This window comes from Trachymyrmex cornetzi, unplaced genomic scaffold (assembly GCF_001594075.2).
Source record: "Trachymyrmex cornetzi isolate Tcor2-1 unplaced genomic scaffold, Tcor1.1 scaffold129, whole genome shotgun sequence".
In the NCBI taxonomy this organism is placed as follows: Eukaryota; Metazoa; Arthropoda; class Insecta; order Hymenoptera; family Formicidae; genus Trachymyrmex; species Trachymyrmex cornetzi.
The window spans coordinates 2,616,858-2,636,835 of record NW_017295861.1 but is presented as its reverse complement, the minus strand read 5'-3'; positions in this window follow the sequence as shown (position 1 = coordinate 2,636,835).

The following is a 19,978-nucleotide window of genomic DNA, read 5'->3' as shown; positions in this document are numbered from 1 at the left end:
CTACATGTATAATATAATTATTTTGGAGGTGCAACAAAAAATTTTCGGATCTGTATAACTAAATTTTTAGATATTTCAGCAAAAATCTTTTCTGTGTTGTTAAACAAATATTTGGTAATGTAATAGAGATGTTGAAAAGTAATCCTGAATTTTTCCACATTTTCGAAAGCCTAGAACAATAAAAAAAAAAACAAATTGCAGACGGAAGATTAAATGCATCTCGAAGGTCAAAGTTGTACAATTATCGAAATTATCCTGAAATTATTTGAGAATCAAAGAGACTTATTCTCTGTAATTTCTGCAATTTATTCGCAAAAATGATCTTATTTTTAAACAAATATTTGGTAATGTAATAGAGATGTTGAAAAGTAATCCTGAATTTTTCCACATTTTCGAAAGCCTAGAACAATAAAAAAAAAAACAAATTGCAGACGGAAGATTAAATGCATCTCGAAGGTCAAAGTTGTACAATTATCGAAATTATCCTGAAATTATTTGAGAATCAAAGAGACTTATTCTCTGTAATTTCTGCAATTTATTCGCAAAAATGATCTTATTTTTAAACAAATATTTGGTAATGTAATAGAGATGTTGAAAAGTAATCCTGAATTTTTCCACATTTTCGAAAGCCTAGAACAATAAAAAAAAAAACAAATTGCAGACGGAAGATTAAATGCATCTCGAAGGTCAAAGTTGTACAATTATCGAAATTATCCTGAAATTATTTGAGAATTAAAGAGACTTATTCTCTGTAATTTCTGTAATTTATTCGCAAAAATGATCTTATTTTTAACTATACAGTCACATTTCTTATCAAGGAAAAGTCGCCGCCGAGGAATTTGTTTACGAAATATTTTTTGACAGATCTGAGACATCCTGTAGATAACGGCGCTGAAAAATTATGTACGAAATGCGTCGCGTAAAGTAAAGAAAGTAAAATAAAGACTATTTTATTACGTCGACTATTTTGTTACATTGACTTAGTTGCTTGTATAAATGAAAATGATTGTAGAAAATAATTATATAAGCAAATGATTATAATACATAAATAAATTGTGATTGGATCAATCGCCGCGGTATTAAATCCCCACGGTGTTAAATCCTTGCGATGTTTCCGGGCCACACAGACCCTTAAGAATAGCCAAATACAACGTAATTAACGATTGATTACGGAGATTCATTAATCGTACATGCGCGAGTCTGATTGTACGAGAGATGCGCGACTAAACGCAAGCTTCGAGTGATAAAATTTGTTATTAGTATAACGCAGATATTTTGGATATCCATTTGTATCGATTTTAAACCGGCATTCCTGCCTCCAGAAGGAACCGCCGTCGTCGTCTCTGACGTTTGACGACATTGCGAATTTGTGAAGAAAGATAGACGAGAAGAAAAGGAAGAAAAAGCAATGCCACGTATACGAGTATACTGTATGATTTTGAATCTTTCAAGTTCTTCTCGAAAGAATTCTCGCACAAATTAGATTCTATCGCTCTTCTATCGCAATTTCGATATCGTGACAATTATCGTGCAAAACACTTGCGTAATATCCTGTAAATATAATAATATGCTTTAAATAAATTGAAACGAGCTAAAATAGCTCGTTGCATCAGATTTCAAATTGTTGTAAAAAGCATGATATAATTTTTATGTAAATTTATTAATATCGTGAATATCTTGAAAACAAGCATTGCATAGTTTTTTTTTTGCGAATTTGACAAGAATATGTCTTTATCTCCTTAATTTCAATGGAAAAAACATAGAAGGAAGATATATGTAGAGTGCAGAATTAATTGCACTAAAATTTACTGTATAGACGTACATATCTATTAAAGATACTCAAGCCAGAGTTTGGCAGAATCAAATTGCTTCAGTTTCTTGAGTTTCAATTCTTTTTCATATACAACGATTTTGCCATCTATTTTTCTTTAAATTTTTGATTTTGATATCAATTTGATTCAGTATATAATATTGAATTTAATTAAATATAAATTTTTCATTTTTATATACAAATTTTACAAGAATTTAATTTAACAAGAAGAGGTAGATTTTTTATATTTTGGTCTCCTTCAACATAATGAATCTATATTGGAAATCAATTATGCCATGTTCGAACGTTTTGTTGAATGGACCTTGCAAATAGTATTTTTTAATGTATGAAAGACCCCCGTAATTATACCCATAAGAATCAAAGCGTAAGTCGAACGTAATGGGAGAACAATACACTGACTCCTTGCAAATAGTATTTTTTAATGTATGAAAGACCCCCGTAATTATACCCATAAGAATCAAAGCTTAAGTCGAACGTAATGGGAGAACAATACACTGACAAAAATGTCCGTTCAAAAAGTAACAAACAGATATTTCCGATTGATTTTGATCGGATTTATAAGACTATCCAATAAATTCGATCGGATAGTCCTAAAATTTGATAGGATAGTCTTATAAATCCGATCAAAATCAATCGAAAATATCTGTTTGTTACTTTTTGAACGGATAAAGCCCGGAAATTTTTCTCAGTGTCACTGAAAAAAAAGTCTAGTTATAGCTATCAAATATTGAGTAAAATAGTTTCAACTAAATGTTGAGGTAATATAACTAAACATAAGTTTACCTTTACAAATATTTAGTAAATATTACTAAACAGTATTACCAACGGTAATACTTACTATATATTTGTAAAAGTAAACTTATGTTTAGTTATATTACCTCAACATTTAGTTGAAACTATTTCACTCAATATTTGATAGCTATAACTAGATTTCTTTTTCAGTGTAGAAACGTAAACGAAGCTTCTACGAGGCGAAAATTGAAACAACGGAAAGTAAAAGAAGTATAAAACACCCCTTTTACGTTTCGTTGTTTAAATTTTCGCCTCCTAGAAGCTTCGTTTACGCTTCTATTACTATCCCATTAGACTTACACTTGGATTTTTATTTTCATCAGGGTATGAAAAATTGCCGATGAAATGACTTAGTTTTCATCATACTGAAGGAGATCAAAATCCGTCAAGAGTCCACTGTATCCTCTCCTTATAAGCCTGACAACTTATTAAATCGCTGCATTTAATGCATGCTGCACTTTTGCTAAATTAAATGTTGATATCCTCAGAATAGATCTCCTTCTTCAAATTAGAAGAAACGATCTATATGACGAATCAATAAGATTGTCGATATTCTTCATATACGATTTGCTGATAATTGTTGTTAACAAGAAATTATTAACGGCATAGTTGCTTTGCGATCCGAGAAACGGATCGACGTGTCCTGCTCGACGTATGAAAATGGCGGATTGGCCATTCTCCGGCTTGAGAGTCTTTACTACGTGGACGAGGCGCGGCCACGATACTCACCATGACATCATTCCATGACAGCCGGCCATTCCAAAGCGCAGAATTTCAGGCCAAACAAACAAGCGGCCGCTCGATATACACGGTATCCGGCGGCGCGAGCGTTCCAAATGTAATAATATAGTATATACGTATATAGTATATATGTATATATACAATATATATATATATATATATATATATATGTGTGTGTATACGCGAGACGCGCGCGGACGCTATAAACCGGCGATCGGCTCGCCCGCGCACGTCCCGTTCAAATAAACGGCTGAAATACGATCGAGGGTGGCAACAAATGTGCACTTGGCGCTTTCCGTTTAACAGACCGAGTATTTCGGGACCCGGAATTTACGCGGTCGAGATACGGCGACGATCGTCTCGACTGTCGCGGCTATAAAAGATTTTCGCGATCGACGGAGTTAACTCTTTAAAGTTTTCTCGCGTTCTAAGAATTAGAAAAAAAAATTAAGAGTATAAGTTGGACGAAGATTAACAAGTTAATTTGCATCGGTGAAAACGGGAATAAAAGCTAAATTTTAATCAAGCATTTTTATGAATTGGAGATTCTCGATGGGTTTTTAGTGATTCAGTCGTGAATTGTCCTTCGCTTTCAATGAAATCTAATTGTAAGTGGTATCTCTGATTTTAGATCGATCGAATCGATCGGCGGATATAAATTAGACCGGATATATCGAGGACCGACAACTGGCCTGATATCGAGCGTGCAGCTATTGTAAATGAACTTACAACTCCATATTAAAACACGTAGATGACATAGATTATATACATTATTAACACTTATTAGTTACTACGCTGACACAGCCGTGCTTTTGTACTTAGATATTTATTCACCGCATTTTTACGAGGATTGATAGGAAGCGTAGGTTAACGTCTTGGCGTAGCTGTGCACATTGAAGGGCGAGCACTAAACCATAACTTATAAGTGCGATGTACGCTAATTTGTAGAAATAAAGCAACAAGAGAGATTAAAATCTGTCGTATTTAATTCCCCTCTCGTTCCTAACTTCCCGGAAATTGTGCCGATATTTTTTATACATTTTTAAAGTTTTATATTACAAATTGTTAATATATCTATTTATAGTTATCTATTTATTACAGTAAATCTATTTATTGTTAGAGTATATCTGGATATGAAGTATATCTAGAAAATATGAAGACATTTGTGATTTGGAAACAAGGCTTCAGATAAAACAAACGTTTATATGAACTTTTTGTATTATTTTTGGCCTGAAATATATCATTTTATTTAAATATATTATTTAAATATTTTATGTTAAATATATTTATCTTAAATATATTATTACGTTACGTAAAAATATTGCTATTTCACTTCATCACATGTTTCATTTTAATTTATAATGTATTCTGTTTAATGATGAATCATTTCAATTCATAAATTTGTTTAGGATATTCGTTTGATCACAACTTTCTCGATTAATCAGAATATAATCTCTCAATTGTAAGGAAATTAAATTTTTAAAGATATAAGAATTTTGTATCAAAAGGCTTAGTAAATCCAGCCAAATTTGCAGGACCATGCGACCGAGGTCTACATGTGGAGTCTTATCTTTCTCGCTTTTTCAAGTGATATTTGCAACGATACACGCATAGCGAAATGAAATAGTACGCAGACTAGGTCACACGCAGTAACAACGAACCTCAAATATTTGTTGAGCCCTTTACTTTCCCCTTTTAATGGCCCGAAAACCGCGAACGGACTATTCTTTCGGTCGAGCAAACAGGGGGCTTATCGAAATCTAACCGACGAGGAACGTGGGAATGTCACGACTTTTTATGCCACTTATCCGCGTCTAAGAGATTAAAAATAGAGAAGGTGCACGTGTATATATTTCTGACACGTACGACTCAATGGAAATTATTACTTAGTTTAGACGAGAAAATCTTCACAGATTTCAAAATTCGATATTTCTGTTAATTAACCCTCCGAAGCTGACGTCAAAAAAATGACACAATTATTAACGCTGAGTATATAAGACTTATTTAATTTATATTAATTAAATGACATTAATAATTCAAGAAAGCAAAATGACATAACGTATAAAAAAGAATACAGTATACTTTAATAAGAATAAAAATTTGCAGATGTAACATAAAGAAAATTGAATTGTTTGACATTTATAATGGATTGGATCTAATAGACCTACCAGAGAATTAAATTACACTTTATTTATGAATAATTTGCGCATATTATTTCTAAGCTTATTGTCATAATTATTATTTATTCGATAGAAACTACATGGAATAAACGGTTCTACTGAAATATTTAAAAATGTAACTCCAATTAGATAGATATACATCAGTCTGAAAATAATTTTATTGGTTCATCAAAATAATCACGTAGAAATCTCAAATATTATGAACAATGCTGTAAATAATTTTATTCTAGCAACAAGCATTTATTTGATAGTTCAAACAATTACTTTCAAATCTGCATTTATATATTATTAAGCTAAATTTTTAGATATTTTAGCGCAAAACCGTTCTTTCCGTGCAGATTGTTGAGTTTTTTCTCGTTTATATATAATTTGCGAATTCTACATTTTCCTTAGAATAGGTATTTGTATTATAACTTTAATGTCTATTTTTCTACCGAGTTATGCAAAGTTTAGAGCTAAATTTAGAGCGGACAATTTCATGGTGAAAATAAATCAGTAACTCGCGGCGATCGTCCACGATGGGTTTCGTCGGGTTAGATCAACTCGCTTGACTTTTTTTCTCCTCGTCATCTCTCGGCGAAAGAAGAGACCGATGAGCTTGACGAGAGTCAGTCCTTCCATCCCGCCATATCATCATACAGCCGTCTGATTTTTTTCCTCGCAGTCGTTGTCAGACATCGGGATTTCGATAAAGCACCGATGAGAGCGGGCAACGGAACGGAACAAACGACGGAAACGGCGCTTTCTTGACCCTTTGGCACGATAGAATTCCATGAACAGGACGAGAACGATATGTAGTGGAAGAAACAATCGTAACGCAAACGCGACAGTACCGCCCATTGAAATATACGGGCAGCTGGGTGTCGGAAAGAGCCGCCATTTATACGCTTTATCTATTTTAATTTCGTCGCGCATATATGATATGTATATTCGATTTACTGGAATATGGTCGGTCTTTAACATCGAATGACTTCCGGGTGTTAGTTCCTGGAAATCGTAGAATCTATGCCTATCTCTTCTTTCTCCCTCCCCCCCTTTCACTCTTTCCGTATTTTTACGAGTTTCAAAATGGTATTACTAATAAAGTTGCCAACGAGATGTTTAAAATGTATTAACGACAAATTTATTAATAAAGAATTTAAATTAATTTTATGAAACTCACAAGTTGTATATTCTATTTTTTTTTATGAATGGGTTCAACCAAACTCAGATTACCTAATAACTAACATAATCGATTAATTCAACAGCAAAGTTTTTAAAGCAAAATTTCAAATTATTCATCATCCTTAATTTGGATTTTCCCTTAAATAACAAAAAAAAAAAGAAATCAAGAGTTTTATCTATATTGATAAAATGGTACAAGTATTATTCGGCTAATTAATCACCAATTAAGTTAATTGGAAAGTTAGATGCTTAAAATGTGTATTATTATTATTATTATTATTATTAAATGTTAGGAAACCGAAATATCATTTTAGACTGAATTATACTTGATAAAAATGGCATGCAACTCTGACATGAAATAAAAATCATTAACACTAAATACGAGATATGAATTTCTTGAATATACATATATATATTTGTTATCGCATTGTTGCCTCAACTTGTTGTTATAAAATTCGCATAAAAATGTGTTAATCGATTAGATTTACATTTTTTGTCAATCCTGAAATTCCGCTCTCAGTCGAATAAAGGACATTTCCCTCTTGCGGGGGTACATTCTCGGGCCGATCGAGTGCGATGACATTTCGTACGATAAATAAATATTTGAGCGAGCACGATAATATATCGATAAAATTTTCGACAGTTCGGGCATTCAGCGTCTTGCAGAATAAAGAGTTGTAAACCCCTACAGCTGTTCCAGATTGTGCTACGTTTTATCGGCCAGTTTTATATATCCTCCTTCTATCTATCCATTCATCGAAATCTCGCCTCACGGCACGCGTGTGTTATTGTGATTGTAAGAGAGTCTTAGAGCCCACCGTTGATATTTCTGGCGAAAAATTCATCACAAAATCAAATCGAAGTCGTGAGACACGAAACAGCGTAAGAATCATTGATATTATCATTTTATTCCGAATTTTTTAAATATATTAAATTATCATCTATGATTAAGAGAAAAAGTATCATTTATGTATAAAAAACATACGGCGTAAATAGAATCGTGTGTATACAAAGAAGCTTTATTACCTCGGAGCATTACTTGATGAATTAATGTCATTCTATGTCTCGTGGCTTTGATTGAGATATCTTGTAGGAAAGATTTACGTGATGAGACTTGCGTCTCGTGATTCAATATATATAATATATTTTTTTTATACGTACACATATATATGTATGAATGTACGTAATATTTATCTAGTAGATAAGGAAGGATCGAAGGCTTATCAGCTGACATGACGATAGCTCTAATTAGCGCGGCAATTAGGCCGTTTTAAGAATAATTCAGATAACAACCGCGGAGATAAGTTTCGTCCACTTACATCTACGCTGAAATTATCAATTAAATTGGCCGAGAGGTCGCAGCGCAGTCGTTTTCCGGTCGTTAAAGATGACACCTCTTCGCTCTTCGTTGTTCTTCCACAAGCACGGAGAGGGCGAAGTCGCGATTGTACAGCAATCTAATCGATCGCCCTTTCGGTACACATTAAGGCCCCACCACGTGTGAAACTAGACGAGGCCGCATACCCATAGAGACGAAGGGTTGGTGTACCATGATGCGTGGTCAATAGCAAGTTAAATACGAGTATAGCGATTTATCGTGGCGTTACCATGGTAATTACGCGGTAGATACCGATAAATCATGCACCTAGGTACATAGCAGGGCGCCGATACATATGCTTATCAGTAAGGACCAAAGGGGTTCGCGTCCAGGAATTTTAATCTTTCGTCGCGCGACGCGCAGTTGTTTTCTGATGTCCACTTCTACGTAGATTAACTTTAATCTTCGTTGACTTCCTTTTTATCTCTTTCTAATTCTAAGAATTAGAAAAAGGTAAAGAGGAAATTAAACTGAGAGATTAAAATTATATTATATCGGTAGAGAAATGGACATATTAATAGAAAGAGTTTTATTGAAGTTCTAAAAATCTAGTTAGATATAAATCTAAAAATAATTTCGTTGGACCCTATCAAAATGATTATGTGATGCCTGTTTCTATCAGTTGATTAACTTTAATCTTAGTTCAACTTAATTACTCTTCATTTTTTTCTAATTTTTAAAACTAAAGGAAGATTAATTGAGCTGAGATTAAAATTAAATTACATTGGTAAAAACAGACATAAGATACTTAAATTGATTGCTAGAATGTTAAAATTTTATTACAGCATTGCTCATCATGCTTGAATTTCCTACATAATTATTTTGATGGGTTAACAAAATAATTTTTTTTCAGATTTGTTAAATTTTTAAATACTTTAGCAAAATCGTTCTTTCTGTGTATAAAATGCATTTCAATAAATCTTGCGAGAGCTTGCGACGCAATATATTTTTCGCGACAAATTATATTTATATTACTTAGCACTAATTATCCATTACAAGTAATTATAATGAATATATTCTACTGATTGACGTCTTATATTTTTCGCGACAAATTATATTTATATTGCTTAGCACTAATTATCCATTACGAGTAATTATAATGAATATATTCTACTGGTTGACGTCTTATCTTATTATGATCGTCTCGGGAACTCATATGGCCGTTTCGGCGAAATTGTAATACGCTTCTTCGTCCCTTAGCCGCCGATATCGCGCGTCCCTTCTTCTTCGGCGCCCGTCCAAGCGCGGCACATCTTAATTGCCAGCGGCGAGTAAAGATAATTGGCATTTGGCAGCGAGTGATCCGCGATACGTTCATGGTAGCGCGGTAGCTTCTTCTCAGAAAGAAATACGTCTGTTTTGTACGTTTTATAGGTCTTGAATTTACCGCAGGCTCTTCTGCGCCGAGACCCGCGGCCGCGTCTTCTTCGCCCAACATCGATGGCAGATACGACTGGAGAAACCGTCTGAAAGACAGAGGGGCCCCAACCTTCTTACCCCTTGGCTTCTCTCACTTTGTTTCTTTTTCCTTCATTTTTCTGCGCAGACGGTTTTCTCCACGGCACTTACTGACGTCGATGATGCATTAACGTAATTGCGTTTGCGTCTCGTTCGCGAGATAAGATGAGAGAACCCGCCGAAAAAGCCTACCCTTCTTTCAATCTGAAAATTCAAGTTCGCCTCGAAAATTATGCCTCATACCGCATAATAATTGTGAAAATCTACCGGGATTTAATTTAGGACTTACATTGTTGTTATTGTATTCATTATAACTAAGTATTCATTATAACTGTTTGTGTCCATTCACATTATAATTAAATATTTTAAACAATATTAAGAATCTTTTATTTTAGACCGCATATGTGAGAAACACAATTAATACTAGAAAAATGCCTATTACGATCAAAGCTGGATCTTCATTGCCTTAAATAATTCAATCTTGAATTACTAATATACACTATATATGTACTTGCATATATATCATATTGTAGTCTTTTAGAACTGCGCGCCGAATTGTTCTTCCGGACTATAAACGCAATTAAAACTACTTTAGTAATCGCGAATTAAATTGACAAGCAATTTAATAATTTGATGCTGTTAATAAAAACAGATTTGTTATATTGTTTATATTACGTCGCCTGAAAAAAGGTCGTTGTTTCCTTATTGCACCGATTATTGCGAAGAATATTACTAAGGCTTCGGTGGTCTAATGGCTTAGGACGCTCGTACGGAATATAAGAGATCCGGGTTCAAGTTCCGGCCGAGGTAATATTTTTCGCAATAAATTTATTAACAATTTCAACATATTAACATCTTTATAATATGATGCTTGATGGTAGCATCAAATTATTAAATTGCTTGTTAATTTAATTCGCAATTACTAGACTAGTTTTAATTGCATTTATAGTCCGGAAAAATAATTCGGCGCGCAGTTTTAAAAGACTACAATATGGTATATATGCAAGTATATATCTAGTGTATATTAGTAATTTAAGATTGAATTATTTATTTAAAGCAATGAAGATCCTTTGATCGTAATAGTCATTTTTCTAGTATTGATTAAATATTTTAATTTATATATGGAAAGAGAATGATTTTGTTGAAAGAATAAAATTTTTTCTGAATACAGATTTGAAAAATAATTTTGTTGGTCCATGAAAATAATTTTGTTGGAAACTCAAACTGGCTGCTAGAACATTAAAACTTTTTGCAGCATTGCTCTCTCATCATTTTTTACTTTCCAACATAATAATTTTGATAATTTAAAGTTTAGATCTGTATCCAGCAAAATTATCTTTTCTGCGTAGAGATGATTATATATTTTCTTATAAGAGATGATTATGTATTCGCCTTTTCAAGAAATTATACTTTGATCAGTGTAAACATGAAGATCTGTTTGTTCAACAGAGATAATCAGCAACAAATATATTTATAAAAAATAATTTATCTATTTTCTACTCTCTCTTAGTAATAAACCTATTTCCTATCGTATGTCAGATTTTATTTTTATTTTTATGTTTAATAAATATCAGTATTATATGGTAATGTAATACTGATATTGTTTGGCATTATATAACATCTTGCCCAGCATTCTAGCCTTTATACATATTTTTGTAAGTTGAAACCTATTTCCTATTCATTTATCTAACTGTATATTTTAAAAAAACGTCATGTCAGGTAAATTTATAGAATTGAAGATAAAGTAATCACATATATGCATGATAGTTAGTCCTTCATAATTGCCTCTCATTTCATCGAAAGCTACAAAGTATCCTTTTTCTTTGGAGTATTCGCAATTTAGTCTCCAATATTCTAATAACATTCACTGATCGTACAACTTTTATCTCATTTTTTTCATTTGCGATTCATACAAAGAGTTTCGCTCGTTACGTCGTTATTCAAAGGTCGAACTTCCCGATGAAGGGATTTCGTTAATTCTACACTTCTGGGGATCAATTACGTAATTTTTTTCACTAGAGAGCGAAATCATGCAAACTAAACATTTCTTTTATGTATGTGTATACATGCACATACATAAAATTTTTACATTTTTCACGTTTCCGCTCCACGGAAAAAGTTACATGATTGATACCCTGATCCGAAAACTGTAGACTGCAACGGTCAGAAAAACGATTAACGCCGCGACGTCACCTAAGGTGGAGGATAAGAGGAAGAAGTGAGAGGAGATCCCGAGGCCTTCTGCACTGTCTCAAGCACTCTCCTCGTGAGTGACTCTCGACTGGTATGGCTGACAAAGAGCGAGTATCCACCATAGTATCGAGGTACTAGAGAGTATCCACCATGTGTACGGGTATACCCGTGAATGCTAGAGGCTTAGCGAGGCTCGCGCTATATGAATATTCGCGTTATCGTCGTGGCCTTTCAACATTCCGACAGGATTCGCCGAAGAAGTCAAGTCCGGGGGATCGGTGCTCGATGACATCGCGAAAAAGTTCGACGAGATAAACCACGGGAAAATAAAAAGAGATAAAAACACATAAATGACAAACGAATGATTACTTCAATAAATTATTGAATAAAGATATCAACGATTATATATAATCTGCAACGTACTGCCGCCATCGTTTTGTTGGCCTTCGATAGTAAAGACGTCACAATACTCTGGCCGACGTTTATGTACCGAGGAGTTTAACCCTCTCTCTCTCTCTCTCTTTCTCTCTGTTTTTCTTTTTTAATGGGCGACTTCGACGAACCATAGAACCGTGACACGTAGCAGGTACGTCTCACTTCTCGGGCCCGATTTTAAGAAGCTTTTGAAATTTGAGACTCGATACCGACACGTGGCCCACCGATTCGTCTCGTGTACAAGCCTTGTAATCGAGTCCGAAGTATGCCGTCGTAGTTTGCGTATCATGAACATAACTTGGCAGTAATAGACATACATACTTATGTAAAAAGAAAATACTTAATAGAAAATAATATGTACCTCTTAATTAAATATTTAAAGACGAATTCCTCTAATTAGAGCAAAGTTCCCTGATATTAAGTAGGGTGGCGTGATGTGCCATAAATAATCATTCTTTCTAGAAGACAACATTCGGTGCCCTACAAGCCGTAATCATCAACAAATGATTAAAGAAATCTGTTAATTCCTTTTTTTTCTTAAATTACGCGCAGATAAACGCGAATGTCTCTTTACGTAGACATGCAAACGATCGAGCAAGAAGAGAGAATTTCTATCGGAAGTCGCGATGAAAAATTGCCGTGATAACGGTCGAACACAATAAACCGACTCCCCACTCAGGTCGCTCAGTGCCGACTGAGACTAATTGCGGTTCCGATTACAATGTCCTCGGCTATTATTATAATTTATAACTTGGTATTGTTGTTGCGCGACCGCGTTATCGGCGATGTGACGAGCGCCTTTCCATTGTCGAAGCCAACGAACGAGACCTGGTCCAAGGATTGAAAAGTTGCGAAGTTGTTAGAACATTTAATGACCTAGAATACCTAGATTGTCTCAGATCTTTGTTTTGAGTTTATAGAGGTAGAAAGCTCCGTCAGCTTCAAAGGTGAAAATCCAATTGCTATCCATTCGATTATATGCTACATTATTTATAATATATTGACATACACTTGAAATCAAAATTGTGAAATCAATATTAAAATGTCTTTATATACTAAAAGGATCCCAGCTTAATTTTAATATAGACATTTACAGAGTGTGATTATCAGATTAAAATATTCTTCAATCATAAGAAAAATAATCACACTGATTGTTCACTAAACACTTTATTTTGGTCTGCCTATAATGACGAGTGAGTTTGTTATAAAAATAATTGTTAAATTAGTTAATTACTAAAAAAATATAATTAACCCTTACCATACCATCTACAATTTGGTGCCTCATCCATACCATCAAGGGTCACTTCAAATCTTTTCGTTTTTTCACCTCTTCAAAATAATAAAAAAAATCTCTAAAATTCACCAACATATTTTCAACTTTCTAGAATAAATATTGACTCTTTATTTTGGAAAATAAATAAAATGTAGTATAATTTATAATTACCGAAAGACTCAAAGAAACTTGCACGAACAGGAATCGCTCTATTTAAAAAAATACAAGTACAATTTTAAAAATTGTACTTGTATTTTTTACTATATTTTATACTATATTTTAAAAAATACAAGTACAATTTATTTAACTCTTAGTTATAGTCACAGTTAAGTTACAGTTATAGATAATAACTAATAACAAAAAAAAGGAACGAAGTTATAATTTACAGTTATTAACATTACAGTTATTAAAAACAGTAACTGTAATTTCGTTATAAGTAACGGGTTCTTTAATATCATATATTAGCACCGATTCTGCTGCTAGCATATGATATTAAAATATCATATCTTTCACATAGTGATAAAATTACTATATGAAAGAGATATGTGCTTTCTATAATATTAGCTTAACTCTTCAATTAGCTGTAAATATTTTTCGCATTTATATAAAAATTTAATCGTATTTAATTAAATATTAACTGTTTTATACGATTGTCAAATGTGAATATGCAAATGTGTTTTGTTGGCGCCAAATCATAATTGTTAGATTGTTACAGAATAAAAGAAAAAATTGAGAGAAATGACGCGATCCAATTATATCTCATGACTTTCGCATTAAACAAATAAAGTTCTGATTAGATCATTCACCACTAAATAACAGTGACACCGCGAATGCTTTTGTATTGTAAATAAATGCCTATATTGCAGCATCGATGGCATTAACGACGAGCCACCGGTGATTGACCCTTTTGTGGGCCTCATGTACGTTATCCCACTGCGATAACGCGGGTTGATTCAACGGGAATTGGAGTGGAAAAAGATTACATGGACCTCAGCTTTTTTGGTCTGGCCGTGACGAATTGGCACGATTATGCAACCGGTTCACGTGACCGATTACAGAGTTCGATGTTATCGCGGGACAGACGAGGGATCGAGGTAGATATCGGGTCTCTATCGAGTTCAACGCGGATGCGGTCTCGTCAAAGGCTTTTATCATTGTCCCATACGCGAGCTTTTCTCAGTTTTCTCTCTCTCTCTCAGTGAAAAACGATGAATTATCATCGTCGCATTGTCTGCGAGAACGATAGAGAGGTCTTTCGGGGTCATGTTGCAAGAGCACGATGCCGGGACGCGACGTTGCCGGTCGCGACAGCAATCCTGATTGCAGTACAGGGGGGGACCAATTTTATTTATTTAACAACCAAAAATCCAAAAAAAACAGGGCGAATGAGAGTCAGCGTGATAATTAATACGCAATCTTAAATCTTCAATCCAGAAAATAGAATCTTTATTCCACAAAATATAAAAGTACGTTTTAGTTCATTTTGGAACCATCTTCAGAAATACAAATTCAAAATATCAATCCCTTCATGTCCAAGAAAAAATCACTATCAGATTACCAGATTTGATGTTGTAATCCCAAACATGAAAGGGATTCATCTCGACATTAGATCAACCAATTACAAATACTATTCACTAAAGAGTATCAAATTAAAAAACGATGTTGATCGCAGCTCGAACGAAACATGACTAATACATTTAATATAATCAATTTATTTAAATATTCAAATGGCAAATCCGATCCCCTGTTTCTGGCCTGCAATAAACATAAACGATTTGACATATCAATTTCATCTTTTAATCATTTGCGATTTAAAATAACGTAAATATCAACTCATTTTTATATTTATTTTATTTTTATTATTTTTTCTATTTCTTTCCTTTCTATTTGACATATTCATTTTCGATCTAAGAGGCATTATAATAGTAGTCTTGCTGATCTCTCATCACATTTGCGTGTTCTTTTGTATATTCTCATCTTTTTGTAACCTTTATGTATAAAATTTGTTTGTACGCAATAAATTAAAACTAAATTAAATTAAATGACTTGTACCTTGCACGAAATATGCACCATTTATGCAAATAATACAAATATTAAATAATTTCGACACTAAAATTTTTTTACGTAACTTTCCGAATTCTGGACTCTGTATTAGAAATGCATAATAATTTATGTGTCTGCTTTAATGTAGATTAATTTTAATCTTGATTCAACTTAATCCTCATTTTCTTCTCTAGTTCTAAGAATTTGAAAAAGAAGACTAAATTGAATCGGAATTAAAGTTACATTGATGGAAACAGATCTTATGTATGCCAATGTAAATTAATTTTAATCTCGGTTTAATTTATGTTTTATCCTTTTCTAGTCCTAAGAATTAGAAAAAGATAAAGAGTAAATTAAACTATAATATAATTAAACTATAAAAGTAAATCTACATTGGTAGAAATGAGTATTAGACGTTTAAATTTCATTGACTATAAAATCGTCCAAGTGTACGGAAAAAGAACAGATTTGCTGAAGTATCTAAAAATTTAGTTAGATATAACAGACCAAAAAATAATAATTTTGTTGAAACCATCAAAATAATTATATAGAATGCTCAAGTAGGTTGCTATAACATGTCAAAACTTTTTGCAACATTTCTCATTATACTTGTGTTTTCTACATAATTATTTTAATAATCCAACAAAATTTTTTTCAGATCTACGTCTACCTAAAAATTTGTAGATATTTCAATAGAACAGAATCGTTCCTTTCGTGTGCAAAGGAGTTTCTTTCCGTCGAGCTTATGATACTTCGCTACTTTCTCAGCAACGTCGGAAAATGAAGCTTCCATCGTCCATACAAAACGATCGTCTCTTCCGCGTTCGCTTGCGAATTCCGTCGACTATCCGAGACGTCATAAATTTATTACCCGCCTCGGCCACCCGCCACGGTCGTGGTCCTCAAAGCTCGTAGGGAGGACGAAGGCGAGAGCGTAGCCTCAAGGCGGGACTTTTTGCTTGGCACACATGTGGCCGGCTAGCGGCGATTCGGGCCTGATAAAAGCTCGGGTCCGAGATGATGACGGCCGAGAGAGAGACAGAGAAAGGAAGAGAGGAGAGAGAGAGAGAGAAAGAGAGCCGGCCTGGACCTCGCTGTTCGCCAACTTGAGCGAATCGCATGTGCGATGGTGCGCACATCCGTGAGCTGCTTGGACAGAGAAAGAAAGAGAACGCGAGAGAGAAGCGCGTGCGTACGCGTGCGTGTGCCGTGCATTATGCACGTGCATCGCTCGCTGGTCAGCGATGGCGGACCGGCCGTAGCTAGCAAAAAGCGCTCTCTCCTACGTCCAGTGTGAGAATGAGCGCGGTTATCGATTACGCGCGAAGGAGAGCGCGATGCGATCCATTAACTCCCTTTGCGATCCCTACGTCGAGGTGGATTCGAGTGCTTTTTACGAAGGCGGAACGAGCGTCTCTGCAATTTGTTTTTTAATTTCAATTCTGTAATTTTCATTTATAAAGCTCGGATTCCTCGTTCACGTTCTTCATTGCGTATAAATAATCTTGCACGGTGAAAACAATTTTGCTAAGGTATTTAAAAATTTACCTAGACGCAAATCTGAAAATAATTTTATTGGACTATCAAAGTAATTATAATATGTATAGGACGTTCAAATTGATTGCTACAATGTCAAAACTTTTTACATTGCTTATGTTTGAGCATCCTACATAATTATTTTGATGATTCAACAAAATTATTTTCAAATCTGTATTTATCTAAATTTTTAGATATTTTGACAAAATCATGCATTTTTTCGTATGAAGAATTTTATATGATTTTATCAAATTAAAGAGCGTAAAGTTTATGAAACTGAAAAATATATTTGCAAATGAACATTATTAAATATCTAGATCCGCTTCGATTAAAAATAGGATTCCTTCTTTTACTTGATCTATTAAATTGAAAAACCTAAAATTATGGAAATCATATCTTGACGCATACTTCATTTTATAAGGTAAAATAATTTAACAATTTATAACAAGCTACGACTTGGAAGGAATTTAATATTCGTCTTTTATCGTTTTTAAATTACAGATCGATGTTGGCCTTTATCAGTTTGAGATAGGTATTTTGGAAATGAGAAAAAATTGGAAGGAAAACTAGTCAGTTAACATATTTAGTACAATCATTTGGTACGATTTATTTATATCTCTTCGCACTTGCGAGCTTCGTTTGTCAAAGTTTCTCAACCATAACCATCATACGAAGAAGCGAGCCACCAAGTGGTTTACGAAGGAGAATTTACGAGTTTTCGAGAAAATCGTATCGTTTTTACGATGTCGGTCGAAAGTCTCTCCGCGACGATGAAGATGACGACGATGATCGTAAAAGTCGTCTCGTTTCGCCGCGGGACGATATAAAAATTTCAGGACGATAGGACGGAAATTTGATTCGAGTGCAGTTTCGGAAAAGTGTCCACGGCGCCACCTAATTATACAATCTTCGTAACTATTTTACGATACTTTTTAACACCGTTTCTAAGAAAGACCGCTTATCTATTCTCGATTATATCCCCGAGTAATAAGTTATTTATCGATCTCGTTGCATCTATATATCTTTTATATATAGATATTACAAATGTAATTTATAATATTATACAAATTTTCTATCTAAAGATTATTAAACCGTAAAATATAAATAGTAATTTAGTATTAAAAGTACCAATATTTCTTACTAAAAAACCAAGCTAATAAATTACTATGAAAATAAATAAGTAATAAATAAATCAAACATTTCATTAATAAAGGACATCATTATTGAAAAATAAAAAAATTTCAGAGTTCTATCTTTTTCACAAGAAATATAATATTAATCTAAAAGAAATTAATATAGAAACAATTAATAATCCTCGGTATTAATTTATTAACTTATATCTCAATTATATAAACTCTTATCATAAATATCGCTAAAACTAAACCAATATTAAAAATTAAACCTAACTAAACTGTAATTTGGAAGAGAATACTTTAAATAATATGCAATGCAGTAGTCTCTGGGTAACAATAAGATAAACAATTATTATAAATTATTATAAATAACAAAATTTATCATTGTTTTTCGTTTACTTTCGTGAGTTCTCTTATTAGCGCGTTATATAAATAAAAAATATAGTAAAACAATTAACTTTTAATTCTAGAATTGTTACGCATTCTTCTCGGATTATACATCGCTATTTCTTTCTCACTCAGTTTCTCTCTTTCTCTCACTCTTTCGGTCAAAATCTAAAGCTTCTCAGTTGTGCCAGATTAGAGAATATTTCCCGGGCCCTCACGTTTACGATGGCGGATCGTGCCCCGGTGGCACGCTCCGGATCGCAAGCGGTCGTAAAACAGCGAGGCCTTGTTTCGTCTAATAGCTCAAAACATCGTCGCCAGGGTTGGCCAACGAAAAAGTGCCACCACCTTGCCCACGTCTTCTCTCTCCTCCACTCTCCTCTCTTCCCCGCATTCACTGCCGATAAATTTCCTCGCGCGCTTGTCAAAACGTTGGTGGGACCATAAATTTCGCTCTGGTCCCGAACCGGAGCGGGTTATTAACGCGCGACCGATATTTCGCGACCGCCAACGATCCCCGCAATAGCGTTTCCCCGCCGTGCCGGCAACGCTAGGTCACCGATGGTGAAATACAAGCGGCACACCGTATATCATCCCGGCCACTCCAATTTGCCAGGTAATTTTTACGAGACCGCCGCCGCCGCCGCCACACGTAACTTCCTTTTACCGGGAAAATATGACGAATCGCGCGACAAATCCTTATCGTCGATGATATCATAAAGTCGAGAATTTTATTTAAAATAATTGTGTTAAATATAATGACATGACAAAATGCAAAACGTACGAAGAACAGAGTCGTTAATTACAATCAGCGCTAATCTGGCCTTGCCGCCGGCAAGTTTAACACACTCTAAGAATCGCATTATCGCTTTGATATACGCGAGTAGCGTTCAATTCAATTCAAAACTATCCACTAGAGAAAGATTCGAGAAGGGCGTGCGTCCTCGAGGAATGCGAAGGATGCACCCCATTCGTTCGGAGAAGCCGAATTTGTCCGGCTCGAGGACCATAGGTAGAGCACAAGGACTACAGCGGCAGGGTTCTTCAGGCTTCGAGGACACTCCTCGTGCGTTTCCTCGAGCTGTCACGTCGGCCTGACGCGTTGGAAGGGTTCCCAAAGTGCCGGTGTGTGATACGTCGAAGGCTCCGCGGCTCGGTGCTCGTTGGCTTCTCGTTGTCGCGTGAGAGAGCCCGATGGTGCCCGCGTTGTACATGGACACCGTATAGAGTTTCCTGCCGCTCGCGTCCGGCTGCTTTCCGTCAAAAAGCACGGCGATACCGCGCCTACGGGACTTTTTCTTACGGTTCGGCCCGTTTGACACTCGATAGCGCCAGCCCGGCCTATTAGCCCGCGTATTAGAGGATCTACGCAATGCGTACGTACCACCCGTTCGTTCACATGTGCCTACCCACACGCACACTCGCACGCACGCA